The sequence below is a fragment of the Megascapheus bottae genome, chromosome 8, assembly GCF_031878675.1.
Source record: "Megascapheus bottae isolate mThoBot1 chromosome 8, mThoBot2.hap1, whole genome shotgun sequence".
Taxonomy (NCBI): domain Eukaryota; kingdom Metazoa; phylum Chordata; class Mammalia; order Rodentia; family Geomyidae; genus Megascapheus; species Megascapheus bottae.
The window spans coordinates 27,847,768-27,862,251 of NC_143516.1; the positions used below are offsets into that span (position 1 = coordinate 27,847,768).

Here is a 14,484-nt window from a genome sequence, read left to right on the forward strand (position 1 = left end):
GGCAGAAGTTTAATGTGACATTTTACATTTCTTCCTTAAGTCAGACAATCCACTTCTAGACCATCTGTCTTACAGTATAAACAATGTGGATAATTTAACAGAGGAAAAAAATGTTAGAAAGCTTCCATAACCAGCCAAGAAGGAATTGAAACATATCTGTAAAGACATTTATAGCTGGGAAGAAACACATTTGTGAAGACATTTATAGCTGGGCACAAATGGCTTACAACTGTAATCCTAGCTACTCAAGAGGCTGAGACAAGTGGACCCAAGTTCCAAGCCAGCCAGGGTCAGGAAAGTCACTGAAACCCTTATCTCTGATTAACCACCAGAAAACAAGATGTGTAGCTGTGGCATAAAGTGGTAGAGTGCTAGCCTAGAGCAAAAGAGCTCAGGGATCGCATCCAGGCTCTGAATTCAAGCTACCATGACTGACAAAAAAAAGTAAGAAAGAAAGAAGGAAAGGAAGAAAGAAAGAAAGAAGGAAGGAAGGAAGGAAGAAATTTATATTAAAACCAAAGTTCCATAAAATAAAAAAATTCAGAAACGAAAGAGTTTAATGTGAGTAATCTGAGTAAGTTTGTATCCTCACAGGGACTGCATCTAGACACTGCATAGCAATGTTCAGGGTAAGCCTTGAAATGCAGTGTTGAATGGACAAAAACTCCTCCCCTCAAACCCCCTAACCCCAAGTGGATGGCATGTTTACTTGTCACTTGAATTTGCACCATGTGAATGGACTCAGACAATCTAAGACCACAAGGTAAAACGGCAAAGGCTTTCAAAATCCTCCAGTTTGGATGGAGTAATCAGAGGAATGTGGAACTGCTATGTGGAAGAAACTCAGTGGACAGCGCTTCCATCTACCAGACATCCCAGAAACCTCCTTTCCAGGGCAAAATACAAACCAGAGCTCAAGAAAAGAGAAATCTCAGCTAAATAATAATTTTGCTGGCTCATACCCAGATCAGAGCACCTGTATACACATCAAGAAATAACGTGAATAAATATTGTAATCCTGCTACCAGAGTACTTTGAACACAGGGACAGCGTTTTATTCTCTTTTAAGGACAACAAAATACAGAGAATTGTCTTAAAGATAATTCCCTTTGGTTTACCGCTAGTGGAGGCACTTTAGAGAGCAGGTGGGCCTTAAGGAACCTATCAAATGCTCCCACATGTCTGCTGAATTCATCTTTTATGAGACAGGCACTCTCATGACAACTCATGTGCTTCTACAATAGTAGTGTTAATCTACTTGTGATTATAGAGCCCTGATAACCCACTCATACTCAATATTATTTCATTTGGGATCAATCTTCAATACACAAACTTTGGAAATGTACTAAAACCACAGCACTAATTCCCTATCTTATATATATGAAAAATAGGAACTACAATGTTATCAACTATGATGAGCTGTAGGGTAAAGTACTTATTTTAATCTTGAAAGGAAACCATCTATGGATGTCTACATATTCTTGCTACATCCTATTAGGCATTCCTGCAGACTAGGTAATGGCTTAATGGCTGTGACTGAAACAGAACAGGCACCTATAAATTAAAATGCTTATAAACTGTAATTTTGCACAGTGGTTGTATGATATATTCTTGGCAAACAGGCAAAAATTGCAAATTTCTTTTAAATAGCAAAATAATCTTGTTCCACACTAGGAAATTAAAAAAAACACAAAGGAGAAAAGTGTATTGTTTCAAAAGGCATGCAAAATCATCCGGATTTAATAAAAGAAGGAATTCAGTAAAGTAGCTTAAATGAAAACTTAGCATGTCCAATGAGAGCCTGAAAACTGTAATATTTATTACTTAATTACATTTTCTTCATAATGCTGCTAAGAATAGCCTCAGGAATTCTTTTAACATAAAACTTCAAAATATCTATTCCCTATGGAGAAAATATTTGAGCTTATCTCATTACTGTAAGATTTATGATTATTTTTGAGTATGCAAAATTCCCCCAAAATCAATACAAGTCAACTTTAAAAGGATGGAAATTAAAAGTGGAAAGCAAGTTTGATAGAATTTAACTTTCTGCACATTTGCTAAACCTACCATGAAAACCTAAACATTATTTCTCATGTTCCTCCATTATACAACTGCTAATTTTCATTAATTTGTTAGTAATTTTCATCTTTTCTGCTACTGAATTATGTTTCCTGTTGCCTTGGAGTTCTAGCAGAGGTTTCAAATGGCAAGAACAATACAATGGGTGCTTTATACCATTATATCCTAAAGCCAAGGCTTGAACCCTTCTGTGGGACACACCAAAAGACATGAAACTGCTCTCCCAGGACCAGGAACCACCTACCTCTAGGCTTTGAGAGTGAGATCAAGAGGAGCAGGAGGCAGTGGCATTGTGGGAAATTTGCATGCACATACAAGGAATCATTAAACAAAACAAAACAAAAAAGACAATATTCCCACCTCCAGAGGTAACTGATGTCACCATAATATACAATACTCCAGATATTTTCCTGTACAATGCATCACACACCCACTACTGTATCATCTCAGAGTTCAAGATATCTCTTATAACCAATAGTGTCTTACAATTATGTGATAGTACTTTCTTTTCTTAGTGGTATATAAAATGATAGGTATCTTGGGCATCCTAGATTTCTAAAATAGTATACACAGTCCACTCCAAGTTCCCATGACAGATTGGTTCCAGAATCCAATGTTCTCAGATGCTAAAGTCCTTCATGTACATTGGCCTAAGAGTTCTGCCTGTGGATCTCTAGATATATTAGATTTTTAAATCATAAAGTCCTTCACAATATGGATGCTATGCACACAGTTCTTATGTTATATGGTTTAGGGAACAACAAAGAGAAAAAAATCTGAACAGGTTTGGTATGTAGTATTAAAAATATTCTTAATACACAATTGGCTGGCTCTGTGAAAGCAGAATGGGTAGACATGGAGAGCTAAAAGCATACATTCACATGTGTATGATTAAAAATAAAATCACATTGTTTTGTACAAATTTTTTTTATTTTTCCAATCTCATTATTTTCCATTTCATTTACAAAGTGACTATGTAAATTTTTCTCAGTTGGCCCTAGGATGCATTAAGAGCCAATTAATTTTTCCCTAACTAATTATCCAATTCATAACAGCATGTCTGTCCGGTTGTTATGTTCCTAAAACATCTTTTTATCACTGACTCATGGAAGAGACCTAAATCTATCCTGCAAAATTTATCATAACATTTTGATTAATGATTCATTGGCTGATTACAAGACAGTACAAGGACATTGAAAAAGAGAGTGAATATCTTGGGAAAAAACCAATCTCAAGAAGAATTTTAACTGAACTCTTTCAACTTTGTAACTGCATTAGTTTAAGCCTCATACCTGTAAAACAAGGATAACAACCTGTCCATGGGGGTAGATAATGAGGGGTTACAGCTTTGCAAAATAATAGCACTGTACCTGGCAAATAATAACCAGCAAGCATGTTAGCTCCCAATACGCTCATAATTGAATAATTTTCTTCCTTATTTGGGACCATTTTAAAATCCAAGTGACATGAAAGAAAAGTTAGAAGATATTAATGTGTTTTCAAGAAGCTAACAAAAAGTTTCTGTGATGAACCAATAACCACTAATATATATATATATATATCCTATATGTTAGTGTAGGATATATATATATATATAATCCTAACATAGAATACTAACATATAGAATATATATATATATATATCCTAGTTATATACAAAGTAATTTCCCTAAATCTCTCTTTAGTGTGTGCTGAATCTTTCTGCTCCAGTATGGTGCTCTAGTTCATTTGGCAATACCCTTTTTGGCTATTGTTTAAGAAACTGGAAGGAACAACTGACACAGGACTGCCTCTGGATTCCTCTCTTGGAATTTTAACTGTCAGAAAGGACCAATAATGGAGCAAGGTTAAATCAGATTCTGGCAGAAAGGTGTAGGTAAGCTTAAATCATCTCCAGAACTTCCCTAGACTGATCTATCCATCCTTCCTTCCTTTCTTCCTTTCTTCCTTCCTTCCTTCCTTCCTTCCTTATTCCCTCCCTCCCTCCATTCCTTCCATCTGCCTTCTCTCCTTCCTGTCTTCAACAAAAATTGGTTGAACACGATCCATCTGTCATTGGCCCTGTCATTTTGCTTGTCTTAATTCCTAACTGATTTCTGAATTTTGATGAGTTTTCTCTTTGATGTCAAACCACTATTTTATTTGAGCTTGTTTACATGTCTTTTTTCTTTGGACAAAATCTGAAATAGATATACATATAATATCACAAAATTTTGGTCAAGAAGAGTTAATTTTAGACTCTACCAGTTCTCACTTCCATGAGTAGCTATGGCCTCAAATCAATTTGAGCTTTCACTGCTCAATCTAAAGCAATCACTGCTTTAGACCAGCTTTCTTTAAACCCACAATGGTCACTTTGTCATTTGAAAAGTCTTTTGCAAAACATAGCTAGCAAACCAACTAGAAAGCCTACAGAAAAGATCTTCACTAACCATTCAACAGACAAAGGCCTCATATCTAAAATATATCAACAGCTCAAAAAATTGAATCACTCCAAAACTAATCTCCAAAGAAACAACCATCCCATTAAAAGATGGGCCAAAGACTTAAAGAGACTCTTCTCTGAAGAAGAAATAAGAATGGCCCAGAAACACATGAAGAAATGCTCGACATCTCTGGCCATAAAAGAAATGCAAATCAAAACAACTCTAAGATTCCACCTCACTCCAGTCAGAATGGCCAGGATCAAGAAATCTAATAACAACAGATGTTGGAGGGGATGTGGACAGGAGAGATCACTACTACACTGTTGGTGGGAGTGCAAATTTGTTCAGTCACTATGGAAAGCAGTATGGTGATTCCTCAAAAGACTAAACATAGAGCTCCCCTATGACCCAGCAATTCCACTACTTGGCATTTACCCAATTGTCCAGAAACAAGGACATACTAAATCCACTAGCACAACGATATTCATTGCAGCACTATTTACCATAGCAAAGATACGGAACCAACCCAGCTGTCCTTCAGTTGATGAGTGGATGAACAAGATGTGGTATTTATACACAATGGAATTCTATGCTGCTGTCAGAAAGAATGACATCTCCCCATTTGTAAGGAAATGGAAAGACCTAGAAAAAAATGAAGTGAAATAAGCCAGATGCAAAGGAACATAGGCTCAATGGTTTCCCTCATTTGTCATAATCAGTAGAAACTTTGGGCTCTCCTAGCAGAGATTTACAATAGAGCAAAACCTAGACACATAGGGCCATATAGGATGACACTAAATGAAAGACCTCCAGGATATAGAAACAAAAGCCATATATAATGAGTGATTGTTGTCCTTAATGTACTATGTTATCTCTCATCTCTTTTGCTGTCCCTTGGCTATCTCATATTGTTACAGTATTTTACCTTGTTATCTGACATATTATATATATGCTTATTTGGTTATTTGAAATCGGACAGGGAAGCGGGGAAAACGGGATGAGGGGCAAGGGTTGGGGGGGAAAAGGGGACCAAGACATGAGAAAGGGTATCAATGTTTGTGAAGTAATGCACCTTCTGTCTGGTGAATATAATGTAACCCTTCTATTAATTATAATAAAAATACATGAAAAAAGAAAAGTCTTTTGCAGTCTGATATAAATGGTCTAGAAAGCTAAATTATACCTGAGCAGTGTCTATTTCGTTCTGTGTTTTCTTAGTTCTCTTTCCTCTGCAGGAGGACAGGTAAGGGGCAGGCAATCAATTATCACACTTTCACCCTGACCTTAGGGGGCACCACTGCATAGCAGCACTACTGATCCAGGCACTTGACCCTCTGAGACAGATGGGATGGTGTGAAAAGTTGGTCTTTAGTCTACATGGATTCAAAAGGCAGATCTTACAACTGAAGTCAGATTTCAACAATGGATCTGCCAACATGCCTCTTCTTGTATAGAAGACCTAGAGATCCTGGCTAACCTAGAAGAGCTACAGATCCATCTCCAATTGTAGAGACCAATCAGGCCCCTTTGGAAGGGGAAAGTTGAAAACAGGTTTCCTGGAATGTCCCAAGTAGTCTGTATTTGGAAAATTGATACAATCCCTTCCTCCTCCCACCCCAACAGATCCCCGCCCAAAAAAAAAAAAAAAGATGGACTTGCCTTTAGGAGGTGTGGTATTTCCTTACTCCAAGAAACAAGTGAGTGTTCTCTGCTCCAGTATTTGAGGGTTAAGCTCACATGGCTGACCCTATGCCAGGACTGCCTCCTGATAGCACAGCCAAGTCAGAACTCATGGGTCCATTTGGGCTATACTTTTACACGTCACAGTCAGTGGTAACGTGTCTTCTAGTTGATTCCTGGAATCACCAGTGATTGAATACGTTTGAAGCCAAGGATCCAAAACAAGTTGGGCTGTTTTCTAATAAACTAAGTAAATTAACCAGGCCAATAAATGGGACACAGGTAAAGTCTGGCCTCAAAAAGTAAATAAAGGTTCCTTGGCTGTGTTCTTAGCACTTGTAGTGCTTATAGGCACTGGCTATGTGTGCTCTCTTGTCATGGTTTTCTTTAAATTATTTTGTATTGTGATTAATACAAGGGTTACATTACATTCATGAGATAGAAGGTGCATTACTTCACAAACATTGATACCCTTTCTCATGACATGGTCCCCATTTCCCTCCCACCCTCCCCCCGCTCATCTTGATTTCCCCCTTCCCTATCCAGTTTCAAATAACCAATTAAGCACATATAAAATATATCAGATAACAAGGCAAAATATTGTAACAATATGAGATAACCAAGGGAAATCAAAAGAGATGAGAGATAACATAGTAATTAAGGACAACAATCACTCATTATATATGGCTTTTGTTTCTATATCCTGGAGGTCCTTTCATTTAGTGTCATCCTATATGGCCCTATGTGTCTAGGTTTTGCTCTATTGTAAATCACTCCTAGGAGAGCCCAAAGTTTCTACTGATTATGACAAATGAGGGAAACCATTGAGCCTATGTTCCTTTGAGTCTGGCTTACTTCACTTCATTTTTTCTAAGTCTTTCCATTTCCTAACAAGTGGGGAGATGTCTTTCTTTCTGACAGCAGCATAGAATTCCATTGTGTATAAATACCACATCTTGTTCATCCACTCATCAACTGAAGGACATCTGGGTTGGTTCCGTATCTTTGCTATGGTAAATAGTGCTGCAATGAACATCATTGTGCTAGTGGATTTAGTATGTCCTTGTTTCTGGACAATTGGGTAAATGCCAAGTAGTGGAATTGCTGGGTCATAGGGGAGTTCTATGTTTAGTCTTTGTCATGGTTTTTTTGATGACGTCTTATCACACTGTCTGGAATGTAAGCACTTGCTCAATAGAAACTGGCTTTGCCCACTCTGATGTTTCCTTCTTCCCTAGCCTGTGTTTCCTAGAATGACGATCTCTCCTATAGCATGAGGATGTAGGACCAAACCAGAGTGAAAAGCAAAATGTACTTGTTCTGCAATCTTTAACCTGCGATCAGTACGTGAATGTCACCCTATGGGGTGTAAGGGGAAAACAAAAGAGAATCATGGAATCTCAGCAGACTGCAAAAGTGACACTTCCTCATCCACCAAACCCTTCTGGAAACTATCAGGCCCTCTCAGTTAACTTCTTCCATTTTCTCTTTCAGTCCCTTTGTCTTCAGTGGCTTATTCTAACCTCTTCCAGCTAGCTCAATCCTTGAAACATGCATGAAGAATAGCTACCAGGCAATTCTTTGTTGCTCTGTAAAGATACTTATTGACCTTGAGAGAAGATAATGGTTAACTTAACTAATAGGTAGTAGACTATCTACCACAGCCAGCAGCATAATAATGTACTTTAAAAAATTGGGGGATTCTTCTTTGAGAATCTTTCCCAAATGTATCCTGAACTTAGATAAAGGACCTCCCCAGACTCTGCAACCATAATGAAATGGCGCAGTTGCTGCTAGCATGGTGGTGACTTTTTCTCTTGGCAGATGCTCAATTACTCTCTTCAGGAGAAAAGTGGAATCAATGTGCTTCTTAACCGCACACTAAGTGGCACGGATGGTCCACAGCTTCCTCTACAGAAGCCCATTAGACAAGGTACATGGTCAACGAGTCTGGGAGTTTCACCACCTGTAGGATAACAAATTAGCCTGCTACCACTTTATGGCAGTTGTCAGCAGACCCAAGACTCCAGAGCCACAGACTCAAACATAGAAAGTAGCATGGATGTGACATTCGGGTCATTTCCCTTTGCCAAGTCATATAGAGGGTGACGCGGAGGGGTCTAGATGGGTCTTGTGTACAAAGTGGTTTGTATCTTAACTGCGTATCCCTGAGCTCAAAGAATCTGAATCTTTTTCAACAGGCAGTAAGCAAACTTGCCTATTGTTGACTCTAGGGAAAGATATTGTCTTTACTATGTCAAAAAAATAAGCAAAGCTCACTCATATTACTGAGGAGGAAATGATCTCTGTCTTTCAAGGATCTAACTTCTTTTTTAATATTTTTTATTGTATTTAATAAAAGGGTTATCTGATATTTGCCAGATAGAAGGTGCATTAATTCACATACATTGATACCCTTCCACATGTCTTGGTCCCCATTACCCTCGCCCAGGATCTAACTTCTTTAAACAGTCCCCAAAATAAAGACATCAAAACTTCTACTTATATAAGACTTACTAGAAACAAGACAAAGTTTATTAATTTGCTCGTTTGTCTAGATAATGAATAGTGGACTTGAAATTTGAATGAACGGTTACTAGGTTATGGAACTCATGCTCTTGTGACTTCACGTAAAGACTAGACAGGACTTCAGATGGGTCTCCCTTATAACCAAGAACCCTACTCAAGAGGCTCACCACACACTCTCTACTCACAAGGACTGGGTCAAACCAAAGGCCAGTGCTCAGGGCACTGATAGTTTTAGCTTTCACATTGGGAAGAATCCAGAGTAGACAAGTTTCTTTGTGGACTTGTTCCATTAACACAAGGCAAAAAACACCCCGAGACTATCAAGTCATCAAGATGTTGTTTACATGATATTGTTGATATTTAACTAGCCATTTTACTTTTTATTGTGATTCCAGTGACTCAGACTTTTGTCATATATCCCCACATTGAAGAAATCATAGCTAAATTTCATCTCCCTGTTTGTATTTCTTCCCCATCACCCAATTCATGCAATATATGCGACATTCAAATATTTTGAACATATCATTTGCATCATGTCAAAACCCAGCTCAAAAAACAATCAACACATGGATATCCATTACTTCAAGCCTAGATTTAAAATTCTTATACACATTCTTATACAAGTGATGAATGCAGCCAAACTGTCTCTTATTCTCCGCCACCCCCCTCCCACCAGCCAAGCTGTTAGAGCAATATTCCTACATTTGAGCTTCTCTGTCACTCTTGAAAGGCTCTTCTTCCTCCTCAGTTTTTCTTCTTTTTTGGAAGACCCCTTCAAACTGTGAATAATACTAGGATAGTAAGGTATCATTTTATAGTTCTTAATTAATTTAAAATATTGATTCTTTTGACCTCTATCGTAAGTATATACTGTGTGTTAATATTATAAATTATATGTGATAAAAACCTGAAGCATTAGTTGCATTATAAATTGTACTAACAACAGTAGTATATGTTATTATAATTATAGTGAAGCAAGTTTATGTAGAAAATACCTCAGATACTGTCCTGTAAATGTTTTATTGTCACTAAAAATATGAAGGATGCTTGACTCACCAGTAATAATAGCAGTATTTCCCAAGCTTTGGTTTCATTTAATAATGTTACTAAAATCAGGTATTGTATCTGTAATGGTCAGACTGAGAATCTACTAACCACTGGAACAGAGAAAAGCTTTTACTGAGTTTTATCTAAAGATGCCTGTGAGGTAGTAACAGATGAAGTTCTTATATTCTGCCTTTCCTTTTCTGTTCTGATGTACCCCTTAGATAACAATCCAATCAAATGGACTCATCTCTAAAGAAAGAGTACAGACTCAACACAACCTGACTTAAACTAAAGATGGAGATGACATACTACCACGTACAGAAACCAAGGAACATAGGGATTCTTTCTTTCCATTTCTCACTCACCTACATGCAGAAGGCTGCTCCTTCTGACTGTAAGAGCACACATCACTGGTGTAAAACCATCAAGCTAACTGTGTATGCTAACAACCTTATGACAATGGAAATTTGTAAAACCCAATGAGCTAGTAAAGATAGCAAAAGAAATGTGATTCTAAATTGTTAACCAATTAACCATTAAAAGCTCCTGGATACATACAAACCTAAATAATTATCAGTTTTTTTGCCAGTCCCAGGGCCTGAACTCAGGACCTAAGCACTGTCCTTGGGCTTTCCTCAAGGCTAGAGCCCTACCACTTGAGCTCTACCACTTGATCCACAGTGCCACTTCTGGCTCTTCTATGTATATGGTACCCAGGAATTGAACCTGGGTCTTTGTGTATGCTTTGCAAACACTCTACCAGTAGGCAAAACTCCTGGCTCCTAAAAATGATCATTTTTATGACCAAGATTTGATCAAGACTCCTCCTCAGCTTCTGGGGTAAGAATTGGCTACATTTACATAAGGCTCCTTGGTCCCAGGTCCAACCTCTACTTGCATGATGCTCTAGAAAGTAGACTTGAAATCTCTGAGAATCAGAGGGGATTAGTAGAATCTGCCAACCTGAGGAGTACCAAGACATAGCCCAGGTCTATGGGATTGGCTGGCTTCAGATTATCAGCTCTCTTGGTAAAGGACAGAAGATGTCATTACAGCAAGACCAAATTTTCATTACTTTGTAAGAACAGCTGGCATTTCAGGCTGCCTTCTTTGACAGATACAAAGCTGTCATCTGTGAGTTTCTAGATGTGGACATTTTATTTCAGCAGTTTATATTATATTCCCTTCATATTTATAGGTAAATTTGAAATCCCTTTTACTTACAAGTAAAACGAGAACAAGAAAGATGAATCAGGCTCTTCAGGATATGCTAGAGCCTTCAGAATCCCAGCTGCAAATGGTAACTGAAGGTATCCAGGCCTGTGGGTGAACAAATCCAGAAAACTGGTTTGCCTGGCAGACCACAAGTATTATATGATAAGCTCTGTGCATTTTACTTCTCCAGAATCTGAACTGTAATGACGAATGAAATGAAAGACAAAGACTAGATGGTAAGCATTGTAAGAGAGTTAGAAGACTTCAGCATATTCTGGCACTGCATAGGTTGCATTCGAACTGAATGAATCATTGTCTCTTTCTTCCTTTAAATCACAAGGTATTTTAGCCTGTATATATGCCTTGTCTTGCTCACTCATAATAGGAACTCAGTAAATACTTGTGGGATAATGTAATGAGCCATCATGGCCTTACATATGTCCTAGTCAAATATCTACAAAATGCATCTGATACTCAACAAGGGAGGCAAGTTTCTTGCGGATAAAATGTCCAAGACTCTGCCAATGTGATGGTATTGAACAATGGTTACAAATGACAGGTAAGTACCAAACAGCTCACATCAATACGTCAGCTCTGCTGCCACCACAGCTCCTTCTTTGTGACTCCATTAGGCTGGAGTATGGCTTTGATTCAATGTTCTGTTCCAATTTATACCTTTTTCAGGTTAAAAAAAAAATCCCCTCCTTTCTTGGAAAAGTTACAAGTAACAAGAGGAAGCCATGCCAGACTTCTGACATGCACATGTTAATTGCATAGGTAATGGAAGACAGTCACAATGGGATCTTATAAACGTCCTGACAAGTTAAACATCGTTGTTTACCTGGGGCCATTTATATTAGAATGACATTTCTTCATGGCACCAGGACATAGTTGTGTTATGGTTTCTGACATCCCTGTGAATTTATGTGGTGTAAAATACATCAAAAAAAAATTTCCTTGACTTAAATACTCCAGAAGTTTTTAAAATACTGTTTTAGAAGTAGGTCAAAGGAAAAAAAAATCCAGACAACAACAGGTTTTCTAAAAGGTGGAAACAGAGAAGCTTAAGTTCCTTACGGGCAGTGAGGTAGTTGTGCTCCGCCACAGGCTGCTGCTGAACTGCACTCTAGTAGGGCTGCCTGAACTCACACCCAGAGAGCTGGCCACACCTGAGCTTTTATTGCCCACACGAGGTCACGTGGCCTTCTCTGCTGGATTAGCATTTCAACCACCACATTCAAAACAAGGAGAAACACGAAACCAATTTTTATTGCAAGAAATAAAAATTCACAAATCTCCTCTACTCATCCAAATAGAACATTAAAGTATTTAGTATATCTTTATTGATTGAATTATTTGTTAACTCTTGAAAGACACTGTTTGACAAACAAAACAGATACATGATAGCTAAAAGGACAAGCCACACCAAGTCACATAAAAAATAAAGCCATAAAACAGGAAACTTATGAATAAAAAATGAAAAACATAGCTATGAAAAAACAAACAAAAATATATGTTCCTTATGGATAGACTCCAGGAACTTCCTCTTGTGACCAAACTCCACACAGCATGAGGAAAAATAAATAAGCCTTTTTGGAGGTATGAGTACTTAAGAACAAACAGCCAAACAACCAAGCTTCTATGTCTTCCTCCTTCTGTCTACTCTGCCTTCCTTTCACAAAAATAACATAAATACCAGCTCCAATTCACCTCTCCTGGAACCTGGGAAAAGATGCCAAAGGCAACACTCCAGATTCAAGAGAACATCTAGTTCAAATAACATGAAAACTTGGGTCTGGGACATAGCTTAAATGGTAGAGCATTTGTTTAAGTGTTAAACTCTGAGTATGAACCCAAGTACACCAAAAAAAAATCATATTACATAAACATACCAGAGCAATAAACTATTCTAAATTTAAACTAACAAAAACTAACACCCATTTCACTTAAAAAGAAGTCCCTTTAAACAAAATCCTCCACTTTCTTCGCTTCATTCTATGAAAGAAAACTTAACACTAGACTTTGAATTCATATTATTTGGTTACCTGAATCTTCCTTAGGCGCCCAAGATATATAGACTCCTGGAGCTGTTTTCATCTCCTGTAATCTCCCAGGAGTGGACAGACACATACCTATACATAGTCAGCTCTGTTGGACAGGCCACATTCCATCTTAGGTCACTCCTCAAATGTCCCATTCATCTTTGAAATAGCCCAGTCACCCAGTATGGCTGGTTCAGAAAACAGTGGGACCAGCTCATTATCAATGGAAAATATATACTAAGCACAAGAAAAAAATGCAGTTGTACCCAAAATATATTTAAAGAAGAGGTAAAATGAAAATCTTTTTTCAGAAAGACCCTAGCTTGTTTTCTTTGCTTTTCTACTTTTGGTCATATGGCTTGAACTCAGGGCCTGGGCACTGTCCCTGAGCCTCTGTGCCCCCTGCTGGTGTTCTACCACTTGAATCACAACACCAGTTGGAGATAAGAGTCTTACGGACTTTGGTACCCAGGCTGGCTTTGATGATTCTCAGATCTCAGCCCCCTGAGAAGCTAGTATTACAGGCATGAGCCACCACACCCAGCTAACCCCAGATTTTTAAAAAACGTTCTATTCCACAGTCCTAAGGCTGGGTCAGGAATTTGACACAGCTACATGGTAGCCATTGACATAGCAAGGCTTGTCCACTGGGACTGAAGTGAGACTCAGAGGCCTGGAGCTTTGGAAAGTAGTTCATCAGAGGTACAGGTGACCTTTCATTATTTTCAGCAAATTAGTTCAGTAACATGTAGTTTTTCTAGTTTCTCATTCCAAATATTTAACATTTAAATAGCTGCTAACATTTCAAAAAGCTTCTCTTTTCCTCCTGAAATCTAGGTAGGAATTACATGTTAAGGAGATAAAGACTGGACATGGTGGCCCATGCCTATAATCCCTACTCAGGAGGCAAAGATGAATCAGTCTGAAGCCAGCCAGGACAAAATGGGGGTGTGGTTCAAGGGGTGGAGTGCTACCTAATAAGTGCAAGACTCTAAGTTTAATTCCCCAATTCCACTGAGAGAGAGAGAGAGAGAGAGAGAGAGAGAGAGAGAGAGAGAGAGAGAGAGAGAGAGAGAGAGAGGGAGGGAGGGAGGGAGGGAGGGAGGGAGGGAGGGGGAGAGGGGGAGATTGAGAGAGAAACAGGATGAAAATATATGCTTCTGAATTATGAAATGTTTAGCAAGAATAGCAAATACAAATTAGAAGAGTTTAAAACAGATCACAGACAGACAATATAAAGGACAAGTTAATATATAAAAATAAATTAAATATATAAATTAAATACAACAAATAAAATGCACATTAATATTACAGAGTTATACAATTCTTTATCTAAACCATTAGCAAACGTTGGATACTAGCCTATGCCGAAAATGTGTGAGAAAGGGATTGTGTGTGTGGTTTTGGGGTTATTTTGGTGGGTTGTGGGGCTAGAAATCAGGGCCTGGTGTCCCTGACCCTCTT

General features: G+C 38.2%; 1 protein-coding gene across 2 annotated transcripts in view; it reads right to left on the reverse strand.

Annotated features, from left to right (window-relative positions):
- Positions 1 to 14,484, reverse strand: part of Tpd52l1 (TPD52 like 1) — a 79,636-nt gene that overhangs the window by 30,386 nt on the left and 34,766 nt on the right. The window lies entirely within an intron of this gene.